The sequence below is a fragment of the Phoenix dactylifera genome, chromosome 11 (genome assembly GCF_051530095.1).
Source record: "Phoenix dactylifera cultivar Ajwa chromosome 11, Ajwa_hap1_PhDact_Kaust_v1.1, whole genome shotgun sequence".
Classification (NCBI taxonomy): Eukaryota; Viridiplantae; Streptophyta; class Magnoliopsida; order Arecales; family Arecaceae; genus Phoenix; species Phoenix dactylifera.
Window position 1 is genome coordinate 18,663,620 of NC_143200.1, and position 13,492 is coordinate 18,677,111.

A 13,492-nucleotide genomic window follows, 5' to 3' on the forward strand; every position below is an offset into this window, starting at 1 on the left:
GAAAGATAAAATATTTCCAGCAAAATGCATCTAGAGTACTTCATGATTGTGAGCAAAATTCTATTTATGCAACTAGTCACTTATCATGTAGTAGTGTATGGATATGTAGGTTCAAAATGGCTAGCACATCGAGATCCAAGTCAGAGTTGCTAGCACATCATCATTTACTTCAGAAAACCATGACAAATGTATGTGTCTTTTTAGCTATAGAAATGTGCAGTTAATATAGTCGGTGCATCAAAAGATAGAGAAGTGATTTTTCTAACAGTAATGATATGAATTTCATACTATGTTTTGAATACTAGATCTTATACTAGATCTTTCTCATGAGTAAGCTCTAGAGAGGAGGTACCAACAAACTGATCCAAATCCCTTTTGGCACAAAGAGAGAAAAATGGAAAAATTGTTAAATAAATATAAGGGAAAATATGAAAAGGATGAAAGATGTAGTGGAAAGAAGAAAAGGATGGCAAAGGAGGGGGGAGAGGAGGTAAGGAAGAGAGACTAGATTCTTGCATGCTTAAAACACTCACTAAATTGACTCAAAACTCTGCCCAAGTCAATTCGACTTAGCAAATTTTCGAGCCAACTTGGCATAGAACTTTGGTATATATAAAACTTGACTTTTGGACTAGGCTTAACCTGTTTGACTTGGCGAGCAACTTTACAATCAATTCGATTTGTTTGTCTCAACTGAGTTTCAAATAATAAATATGCTCATGGTTCAGCCATGTTGCTTTTAAAGTCCACAAATTATCTAACATTATATAAGTGTAATATATATTATATGGGAGTTAAAATCATTAAAATATACTGAACAATGCTATAAATATATGGATAATTATACTATAGTTATTTGTCAGATGTATATCTACATACAATATATGTATGTATTATATGCATCCTATTGAAATCAGTAATTATATAACTATACATATTATTTTGATCTTTATGATTTATTATCCAGCCTTGATGTATAAGACCCATAATGTACTCAATCAAGTCTTTGAACTGTCTCAACTTAGCCAACTTTTGAGTTGAGTTGAGTTTTTGAATTGGTTTATTGGAAGGATTGAAGAAGTCGTCAACCATTCTTGGTCTTATTTTGAGAAAATAGTAGAGATTTGGGAACCTCATCATAAGGCTTAGGACATCTTCAATCCCTTCTCTGTTTAGATGTATATCTATGTACAAAAATAAATATGTATCATATGCATGCTATTGAAATTACTAATTTACATAACTATATTGTATTTTTTTGATCTTTATAATTTATTAATTAGTCCTGATGTATAAGAACCATTAGGTACTTGATCGAGTCTTTAAGTTGTCTCAACTCAGTTGACTTTTGGGTTGAGTCAAGTTTTTCGATTTTGAACCATGCTTTATTGGTAAGATTGAAGAATCCATCGGGCACAATGTCATCCTATTTCACAAGAAGAGCAGGAATTCAAGAACCTTGTCATAAGGCATTGGGCCTCTTTGATAAGTGCTGAATAATTTATAATTTAGTTATCTTTTCATAGCACTTATCAATGTTCTTAAACTGATAAATACATATTTTACCATGAAATTGAATAAACAATGAAATAAATTTAAATTATGGTAAGAAGTAAATAATTCTTTTCTTAAAACCGACTCTGAACTTGTCTCTCTTCCGGTTGCGATCTTTCATGAAAACTACAAGAAAACATATAAGGAGGAGATTGTGTTGACCTGAATTATTAACCTGATGGAGTTGCAATCAAGCTAAGGGTATAATTCAATGGGCTTTGGTCCTGGTTAGATTGAAAGTTATAATTGTATGGAAAAATATTTGATTAACCCTTTTATTAAGTCACGGTCTGATCTGGTTGAGTTCAATCTGAAGCGGCTTAGTAAGAATAAAATGACATTGGGCTCAAGAACAAGTTCAAGCAAATCAACGATCATGACCCACCTCAAACCCAAAGTCAATTCCCAACTAATGCCTTGCGTGCCTTCATATAAAATTTATAATTTAAAATATATATAATAAAATAAAATAATAAAATAAATAAAAATAATTTCGGGAAGAATTACTGGATTCACTATTCATATGAACAGTGTCCCGTGAAAACACTGTTCATATGAATAGTGTTTTAAAAATATATATATATAAATCAATAAAAAATAAATAAATAAATAATAAAAAAAACCTACTGTTTATCTTCTTCCTCCCGCTATCCCGCTGTTTATTCGTCCCGCTATCTATCCTTCCCAGCTTCCCAACCACGTGATCACCATGCGTGCAGCCAGTTCCTCCCGTCGATCCCGCCAGCGATGCAGATCCTCCACGCGGTGCAGCCGGCGACCAGCCCCTCCGCGATCACCGTGCGTGCAGCCAGCCTCCCATTCCTCCGCCTCTTTCTCCGCCTGCATCCCCGCCTCCGCGTTGCCGTTCCGATCGTCCAAGACAGGCTCCCAGCATATCACGCCACGGATCCGGCCACCTTCTCCTTCGGCTCCTCCCAACGCGCCCGTTTCTCCTTCAGCCAGCATCCCGGATGATCCGATCCCACGGCCATCCAACTCCTTCCGTCCGACTGCAAGCATGATCCCAGCCCCCTTCCGAATTTGAGATCTTTTGCGTCCGTAAGCATCACGTGTCAACTCCATTCTGGAATCCCCAGCCTGTGATCCGGCCCTTCATCTGCCTCCCGGCACCACGCCCCAAAATCAGCTGCCGTGATCCGCTCTTCCTTCTCTCCGTGTGCGCCGGACGGCTATAAAAAGAGGGCGTTCGGTGGCAGCAAGGAGGAGAAAGGGGGGGGGAGAGCTCGGTTTTGAAGAACAGAGGAGGCTCTGTTCGGGAGAAAAGAAATAAAAAAAAAAGAGAATGAAGGGAGGCTGGGAGCGGATCAATTAGTGAAAGAAAATGATGCGGATGGCGTGGAGCATCTCAGCAAGCCGATCAAAGTCGCCGAGCATCATGAGTGGCTGAATCCTGGTTTAGGGGTTTGATGAAGCCATGGATGAGTATTTGTGTTGCATTTCTTTGATTTTTAGCGTTGTAAGACAGTTGCATACTCAATGAAATTATGATCTTAAAATGTCTTGTTTAATTTATGTAAGATGTTTATCTTGTAGAAAGTCTTTTGCATGAATTAATCTAGTTTATCGAAATTGAATCCAATACCTGTGGTTTGGAAGAGATTGCTATGCAACTATCGGATTTATCTTTGAGAAATTAATCATCAGATGAATCATGCTAAATAGGACAGACCATGCCTATCCTTAGAAAAGATGGTTTGTGCCAGGCTTAGATGACTCATACTGTGGGTTAGATTTCAGCTTTTTGTATGATTGCCCTAACTTGTAGTTAAGAGCAATCAGATCATACACGCATCTAAGTCATTGAAAGCATCACACTTACGAATCCATCGGTGGATTCTAGCCCTAAACACCTCTCTCCATAGATAATTCATACTACTACACCCATATTAATTCTTATGTTTTTATCATTTACTCTAGCTTATCCTTTTTGAAGTAATTATTTAATTAGAAAAAATAACTTGTCTCCAATTCCTGTGGACCGACACCCGTAATCACTGTCCTACAGGATACGTGCTATTGCGTGGTTTATTTTCAAAATTGAAATAACCGATCAATTTTTGGCGCCGTTGCCGGAGATTGCTAGCATAGTTATTTTTCTTATTAAAAAAATTTATTTAAAAATTAAAAAAATTTCTTAAAAAAAATTCTATTATTGTTACTTTTCTTATCTTCTTTTTCTCCCTTACTAATTTTTATTTATTTTTTTATATATATATTATTTGATCAGGAATCGAGGAAAAAAAATTTGGGATGATCAAAAGCAGAACTGCCGGAAAAGAAATGCTGTAGAGGTTTGCAAAAAAAAAAAAAAAAAAATTGCTGGGGAAATTTTCTTTGGTAACCTCTAAACTTTTCTTATTTAAATTAATTATTGGTTTGAAATTTTGTGGTGATTGTTTGATTTTAATTATAGCAAAATTGTGAATGCATGCTTGATACACATACACAAATCAATTTGCACATAGTAAGGGCAATCACCCCAACAAGATAAGAGCCGGATTTCATCACCGGACTCTTGCCCAACTTAGGTGAACTCAATCTCACATAGTGTCATCTTTAATTAAAATCAATTAGACGTTGGCCCCTAGGGACATTCGAGCTCAATAGGACGAAGATCACCGAAGGTTGCACCAATTTCGCTCTGTGGCTTAGTTGATGTCTAGGTAAGCTTTGTCCCTATAAGGAAGACAGTTCATCTGTTCGAGGCAAGTGGGTTTTAAGTGGGACCTTTGCGAACGCATCGTGACCCCTCCACTTACCTGGGAGCTTACCTGGTCAACTCGGTTCATTAGACCGGATTGGAGGCTTAGGTGCCCTCTTCAAACCAGTTAGGAGCTGTCTAGTGATTTTAGGACAAATCAAGGACTGATGTGTTTTTCTTTTATTGCATGCTTGACTGATCGAGTACTAATGTATGCAAGGGAGTCGTTCTAGAGTACGTGAGCTATTACCTTTTGACCCTGAAATAGAACGAACCCTTAGGAACATTCGAGCTAAGATCAAAACATTAGGATCATCCCCACCTCTTAAGATGGCTGAAGAACAACCCAAACTCCTGAGGGAATACTTTACTCCCACTATTTACACTTCCCCATCTTGCATTCGATTACCTGAGGTAGCAGCTGTACAATATGAAATAAAGTCTAGTGTGATCCAAATGCTTCCATCTTTTTATGGGCTCACCAATGAAGATCCATATAAACACCTAGATGAATTCCTTGAGATTTGCACCACTGTCAAGATTCAGAATTTCACTGATGATGCTCTGAAACTTAGATTATTCCCCTTCTCCCTTAAAGATAGAGCCAAGCAATGGTTGAATTCTTTAGAAGCCAACTCGATTCATTCTTGGGGTCAAATGCAACAAGAATTCTTAAAAAAATACTTTCCCATAGGAAGAACGAACCAGTTTAGACGTGCTATTACAAGCTTCTCCCAAACTGAGGGAGAAGAATTTCATGAAACTTGGGAGAGATTTCGGGACCTAATCTGTAAATGCCCACATCATCAAATACCTAAGTGGCAGCTAGTGCAATGCTTCTATGACGGATTGACTGAACGAAACCGTCAGATGATTGATGCCGCATGTGGGGGGACATTCATGCTTCAAAATGAGCATGAAGCATGGAAATTATTTGAAAATCTAAATGAAAACTCCCTCCACCATGCTTCATGTTCTCGTCAAGCACCCCCGAGTTCTCAAAGAAAAGGGACCATTTGTGAAATAAGTCATTCTATGGACCTGTCTAGCAAGGTAGATGCATTGTCCCATAAGATTGACCAACTGATGATAGGTGGGCATTACATGAACTCTTCCCAAGCACAAGTGTGTACTATTTGTTCTAGCCCATCCCACCCTATTCATGAGTGCCCTTCAGCGCCCCAATTCCCCGAACTCGTGCAAGAACACATCAATGCTGCTCAAACACTGCCTAGACCGGGTAATGACCCATTTTCCAATACATATAACCCGGGATGGCGAAATCATCCAAACTTTTCTTGGAAGCAGCAAGCTTCGAACACAGCCCAACCCTATTCCCAAAATTTTCAAAATCCTCAGAATTTTCAAACCCAACAAAATATTCATCCCTACCGTCCCTCGACTCAATTTCAACACACTTCTCCTCCACCCCAAAGAAACACAGCCTTTGAGGAGAAAGTGTTGAACGCCCTTCAAGGTTTGGAAACCATTACACAATTAGTGCACTCTCATACGCAATCAATCGCCAAGCTAGAATTCCAAATAGATCAACTAGCTAATGCACTGAACAAGCGAGAGGAAGGAAAGCTTCCAAGCCAACCACTAAGTAATCCTAGGGGACAATACATGGCTCAAGAAAATCAATTAAATGCAATTCATCATGAACAAGCCAATGCTTTGACTACCCTAAGGAGTGGACGTATAATAGACAATAAGATTGGGGAGGACAACAATAAGGAAGGTGAAGAAGAGGATAGAAATGTGTCAAATGAAAATCTAAAACCTTCTTCTTCTTCTTCAGCTAGTCCATCTTCTGCCAAAACTCACATCCCAAAGGCCCCATTTTCTGAAGCTCTTACTTCACCCTCTCCATTTGGCAAAAAGGGAACTTCATTAGAAGAGATGATAGAGGTCTTCAAACAAGTTAAAATCAACCTCCCACTCCTTGATGCCATCAGACAAGTTCCCTCCTATGCCAAATTTCTCAAAGACCTTTGTACACAAAAGCGAAAATCTAGGACACATGTGCCTAAAAAGGTCTTCCTAACTGAGCAAGTGAGTTCTATTCTCCAACACAACACCCCTCCAAAATTCAAAGATCCTGGTGCTCCCACGATCTCCTGTGTCTTAGGAAATAATTTCATTGATCGAGCACTCTTAGATCTAGGGGCAAGTGTCAACCTTTTACCTTATTCAGTTTATGAGAAACTTGGTTTAGGTGAGTTAAAACCAACCTCGGTATCCCTTCAATTGGCTGATCGATCTGTAAAAACACCACGTGGGATAATTGAAGATGTTCTTGTCAAGGTAGACAAATTCTATTTTCTAGTAGATTTCATTGTCCTTGATATGGAATATGAGCCCAATCCTAATAAACAAATCCCTGTGATCCTTGGGCGGCCCTTTTTAGCAACAGCCAATGCGTGCATCAATTGTAGAACAGGGGTAATGAACATATCATTTGGGAATATGAAGGTAAAATTAAATGTGTTCAATGCGGCCGACCAACCCGCAAGGAAAATTGAATGTTTTATGATAGACAAAATAGATGACCTCATAGAAGGAGATGCAAAAACTATCTCACTATGTCTGGCTGAAGACAATAAACTTAGCGCTTGTTGGGAGGCAACCCAATTCTCTTAGACTATTTCTTAACATTGAGGACAATGTTAGGTTTAGGTTTGGGGGTATTCATCTTGATTTTCATCCAAAATAAAAAATAAAAATAAAAATAAAAAAATAAAAAATAAAAAATAAAAATAAAAATAAAAAAATAAAAAAAAATAATAATAATAATAATAAAATCATTTTTTTAAAAAAGAAAAAAAATAAAAAATAAAACTATTTTTAAAAAAAATGTGTTTATTTTCATTTTTTATAAAATAATAAAAAAAGTTATTAAAAAAAAAGTTTTTGTTAAAAAAAATCCTAATTTATATACATTTATGCGAGAATGATAAACACACAAGGTATATAAAATCTAAAAAGCCCAATGACTAGTGGGAAGTAATACAAATTTAAGTTATTTTTATTAAGTCTCTCTTAGGGAGTTGTAAGCTAATTAATACTTTGGAATTTCACTACACACTGGCCGACTCTTCTAAGGTCTAGGCTCGACATTATGTTGAGAGTATGGTAGCAACCTTGGACCCTGATGAATCATACTTATCTAATCAAAAAAAAAAAAACATCAATAAAAATGGATTTAGTCAAGAACATCGAAAAGGGCTACCTATTGTCAAAGGTCAAGTGGGCTTGTGATGAGGACTCCGAGCATAAGTCCGTAGGGGAGTCTTGATGCCCGACACCTTATGCCAACTAGTGTGAGAGTTGTCGACTGATTGCTCGTTACACGGAGAAATCACCAAAAGAGTAAAAGTGCACAATTTATATATCTTTCTTTTAAAAAAAGAAAAGAAAAAAAAAGGAAAAAAATGCTGTATTGACCGAAAAGACAATAGTGTGAAAGCCGTCGTTGTAAAAATTCGAGTAAACTGGAATATTACAGATAAAGCCCGTGAGGTACTAAAGTAAACATCCACAACTCTCGAAATCCTGCAGATAAGATGATTTTGAATCAGTGAGTAGGTTCCTTCGACCAATCCTTGGAAACTACTGGTATTAGCAATATTTTGGAGATCCGAACTCTTAGCTTGGGTACGGTCCAGATTTCACCGAGCACTCCAGAATAAATAAGTCTTACAACTCCCTAAACGGAAACTTAATGACTTTAACTTAGATTGCATACTAATCTAGAATTTGGGCTGACTTAGTAAATAAAACCGTGTGTGCTTTGAAATTCTTATCATTTATATATCTCAAATTAGATTTTAATTAAAAAAAAGTTTTTTTTTTTTTAGCTAGTATGCACTTGGAATTTGAAGTTTCATCAATCGAATTAAAAAAAAAAAAAAAAAAAAACAACAACAACAACAAATTAATCATAACAATAAATGATATTGAAGTTTGTGGGTATCTTCACTGGAAACCCTCACGAGACTATAACTCGTCCACTAGGGTAACCTAGGGGTTTAAAGCCTTGTTGCATATGGTAAATGCAATCGCGATGCCTGCGAAAGTGAGTTAAAATTCTTCTTTTCTAGTTTTATTTTGCTCGAGGACTAGCAAAACATAGGTTTGAGGGTGTGATAAGTGCTGAATAATTTATAATTTAGTTATCTTTTCATAGCACTTATCAATGTTCTTAAACTGATAAATACATATTTTACCATGAAATTGAATAAACAATGAAATAAATTTAAATTATGGTAAGAAGTAAATAATTCTTTTCTTAAAACCGACTCTGAACTTGTCTCTCTTCCGGTTGCGATCTTTCATGAAAACTACAAGAAAACATATAAGGAGGAGATTGTGTTGACCTGAATTATTAACCTGATGGAGTTGCAATCAAGCTAAGGGTATAATTCAATGGGCTTTGGTCCTGGTTAGATTGAAAGTTATAATTGTATGGAAAAATATTTGATTAACCCTTTTATTAAGTCACGGTCTGATCTGGTTGAGTTCAATCTGAAGCGGTTTAGTAAGAATAAAATGACATTGGGCTCAAGAACAAGTTCAAGCAAATCAACGATCATGACCCACCTCAAACCCAAAGCCAATTCCCAACCAATGCCTTGCGTGCCTTCATATAAAATTTATAATTTAAAATATATATATATATATAATAAAATAAAATAATAAAATAAATAAAAATAATTTCGGGAAGAATTACTGGATTCACTGTTCATATGAACAGTGTCCCGTGAAAACACTGTTCATATGAACAGTGTTTTAAAAATATATATATATAAATCAATAAAAAATAAATAAATAAATAATAAAAAAAACCCACTGTTTATCTTCTTCCTCCCGCTATCCCGCTGTTTATTCCTCCCGCTATCTATCCTTCCCAGCTTCCCAACCACGTGATCACCATGCGTGCAGCCAGTTCCTCCCGTCGATCCCGCCAGCGATGCAGATCCTCCACGCGGTGCAGCCGGCGACCAGCCCCTCCGCGATCACCGTGCGTGCAACCAGCCTCCCATTCCTCCGCCTCTTTCTCCACCTGCATCCCCGCCTCCGCGCTGCCGTTCCGATCGTCCAAGACAGGCTCCCAGCATATCACGCCACGGATCCGGCCACCTTCTCCTTCGGCTCCTCCCAACGCGCCCGTTTCTCCTTCAGCCAGCATCCCGGATGATCCGATCCCACGGCCATCCAACTCCTTCCGTCCGACTGCAAGCATGATCCCAGCCCCCTTCCGAATTTGAGATCTTTTGCGTCCGTAAGCATCACGTGTCAACTCCATTCTGGAATCCCCAGCCTGTGATCCGGCCCTTCATCTGCCTCCCGGCACCACGCCCCAAAATCAGCTGCCGTGATCCGCTCTTCCTTCTCTCCGCGTTCGCCGGACGGCTATAAAAAGAGGGCGTTCGGTGGCAGCAAGGAGGAGAAAGGGGGGGGGGGGGGGGGGAGAGCTCGGTTTTGAAGAACAGAGGAGGCTCTGTTCGGGAGAAAAGAAATTAAAAAAAAGAGAATGAAGGGAGGCTGGGAGCGGATCAATTAGTGAAAGAAAATGATGCGGATGGCGTGGAGCATCTCAGCAAGCCGATCAAAGTCGCCGAGCATCATGAGTGGCTGAATCCTGGTTTAGGGGTTTGATGAAGCCATGGATGAGTATTTGTGTTGCATTTCTTTGATTTTTAGCGTTGTAAGACAGTTGCATACTCAATGAAATTATGATCTTAAAATGTCTTGTTTAATTTATGTAAGATGTTTATCTTGTAGAAAGTCTTTTGCATGAATTAATCTAGTTTATCGAAATTGAATCCAATACCTGTGGTTTGGAAGAGATTGCTATGCAACTATCGGAATTATCTTTGAGAAATTAATCATCAGATGAATCATGCTAAATAGGACAGACCATGCCTATCCTTAGAAAAGATGGTTTGTGCCAGGCTTAGATGACTCATACTGTGGGTTAGATTTCAGCTTTTTGTATGATTGCCCTAATTTGTAGTTAAGAGCAATCAGATCATACACGCATCTAAGTCATTGAAAGCATCACACTTACGAATCCATCGGTGGATTCTAGCCCTAAACACCTCTCTCCATAGATAATTCATACTACTACACCCATATTAATTCTTATGTTTTTATCATTTACTCTAGCTAATCCTTTTTGAAGTAATTATTTAATTAGAAAAAATAACTTGTCTCCAATCCCTGTGGACCGACATCCGTAATCACTGTCCTACAGGATACGTGCTATTGCGTGGTTTATTTTCAAAATTGAAATAACCGATCACTCTTCTATCTCTTTATCATTTTTCTCTTAAATTGAATTTCAATTGACTCTTTCCTCCCTAAATCCACGATCCCTTTCTTTGCGTAATGTGGATCTACATTAGAGCCAAAGGTAAAAAGAAGCTAAAACATCCATTCAAAGAAAGTGATTCCAAACTAAACTCCATGGTGGACTACTCTAAGTCCAAATTTTGGATATTTTTTTTTGTTGTTCTTATATTTGCAGCTCTCAAAATCTTTATATATCTAGCTTTTTATTGATGTGGGTCAACACTTACGGCCTGATGGATTAAGGTGGCAATCCGAAATAAACAAATTATAGTTAGTCAGGCATTACTAGTTCTAGATTCCTCGCCTCTTTGATTTTTTGGGGTGTTGTGCATATAGATGCTATATATAATAGGCTGCATAAATCAAAACAAGCACACTTATGATAGGCTGATTTTCTCGTATTGAATTAGTTATATAAGCTACATCATAAAGTATTGTATTATTACGGCATAATCTATAACTCTCGAGTCTCTGTCCAATATGCATTACTAATTATGCATTAGTGCATTCATACTTATATATGTGTTTGCATGCTTGTATGCCGGTGCACTATAAAAAAATGTCACCAAAATGCAGTAACACTCCACTTTCAAATCTCACACTTAATTATTCATTTCAAACAAAATTTTGATGACACTTATGCTCCAAATTTTTTTTAAAATTGGAGTCATTTGATCACTTTTTATGTGGATACATCTGCTTCATAAGGATTAAGTTGTTGTGACAAATGAATAAGCTAAACATCCATAATATATTGGTTAGGATTTCCCTCAAAAAAAAAATATATTGGCCATGACAGCCCATGAAAACAAATTTTCTTATAACAAAAAGTGGCATCCTTAAAAGCTATCTTCCCCCTAGAAAATTGTGAAATGAAAGATAATGCCACAACGCATTTTAATATGGAAAATAACTAGAAACAATCACCATCACCCTTTCAATTGAATTTTCTGAGGGTGTACTTGGTGTTGTTTATGAGAAACAATTATCAAAAACTAGATATATTGGAATTATTAATTAATTGTTATGTACCTTTTTATATATTTGATGTTTGATAATTATATTTATTTAACTATTTTTTGTCAGTAGATTTACCATTTTTGGAAGATTGGAAGAAGTCTTACAAAAAAAGCCAGAAATTAGTTTTCTAGCTTCTTCTAACAATTATTTTTTTCTAGAAGTACTTGCTTTCTACTTTAAAAGTAAAAAAGAAAAAAAAAAAGTCTTGAGACCCAGTACATACTTCAGTTTTGGATCCTCAGTTTTCCTCAATTATTACTTGACAAATTCTCTCACCTATACAATGCCATTTCTCTTCATATTTTCTGGTCTAAAAGAAGCAATCCTATATTCCATCTAGTTCATTCGAGTCAAAAAGAACCACATTATTCTAGATCCAATGATGCCAAAAGCTTGGCCAAATCTCAACATACCCTGTTCCATCAATTGGTACAGTTCAAATTTTAGAACTCGTGCTAGCTCCAGTTATTCTTTTTCTCAATGTTGCTAGAATGGATGACAACTTTATTCAATTTGTTTTATCTATAAAAAGAGAATTTTACTTTGCATTCAAAGAGACAAAAGAGTGGTGCAGGTTTTCAATGTCAAGACTTTCCATGATTTTTCTTTTAAACAACTAACTTTGATAGAATTCATATTCCTCTTGTTTTCGTTCCTTCTTTATCTTTAGCTAGTGGCATTCTTCCATGGGTTTTAACACTAATGTGACCCCAACTAAATTAACCATTTGAAACATGCACAAAGTTTGTACTGGACCTTTCGGGCTTTTTCTTTAAATAAAAAGCCTTGGGACCTTCAGGTTAGATTTAGTTTGATCCCAAATCTTTATAAATTACCAGCAAGATTAGATAAGGATTTAACAAAACCCAAATTGACCTTTTTATCAGACCCCCTATGGCTTCCAACATGATTTCCAACTTAAATAACTTTACTATATTCTTCTTTCTTTAGGAATGTAAATGAGTTTGATTTTTTTTTCTTGGATCTGGTTTAGATTTGGATCTAAAACTAGATAACTATCAACATATTTTGAACAAGTGGGCACAAAAAAAAAAACCTTTTAAGTGTGCACAAGCTTGTAATGGCAAAGCTGTAGATTCAATAAGTATCCATATCTAAGACTATAATTTTAAACAATGTTAATTATTTTTATCTAATAGGAGACAATGACAATGATCTTTTGTGGTTTCCTATTTTGATATTCTGTATTTTAATCCACTAGATGATATATTTATATGTCAACATTCAAAGTATGAACATAAAAGTGTATATATTAATAGGTACATCATTTCTATTGATACAAATACACACACACACACATATATATATACACACGTAAAATTTTATTAAATCCTATATTGTAGGTCTGCTGGTCTGCAGGAAGAAACAAGAGTTTATGGAGGTTTTTATTTTCCCATGGAATTTGAGTTAGGACGTGTTTGGTTAACATGAGTTATGTTTAAATATGCAATCCAATCTACAAACCCATGGTGAAATTCAGCCCCATCATGTTGGATCATTCAAACATGCCCTTAATGTAGGTAGCATCCAATATGTCAAATTACCAAAATATTTGATCAATTTCAATTATCGTCCCATATAATTACACTGCGCAAAACCTGTCCCAATTTGACCTTACAAGCCATAGAAATTAGCAAACGTGTAGGGCACCACTTGCCCCTCAAAATGCGACTCCTTCCGGTTTATCTGAACCGTCCTGTCGGACCGGTTCTTGTCCCGGTCTAATCTTGTTACACGATACCCCTTCTACGGAGTAGCAGAACCCCTGTGATGACGTCTGACGGTATACCGTACCGTAGTCTCGGCCTCAACGGTTTC

General features: G+C 36.8%; 1 non-coding gene across 1 annotated transcript; it reads right to left on the minus strand.

Annotated features, from left to right (window-relative positions):
- Window positions 1–4,982: 4,982 nt before the first annotated feature.
- On the minus strand, window positions 4,983–5,088 carry LOC120105616 (small nucleolar RNA R71). Its single transcript, XR_005507955.2, has one exon. It is a non-coding gene; the product is annotated as a small nucleolar RNA R71 (small nucleolar RNA).
- Window positions 5,089–13,492: the final 8,404 nt, after the last annotated feature.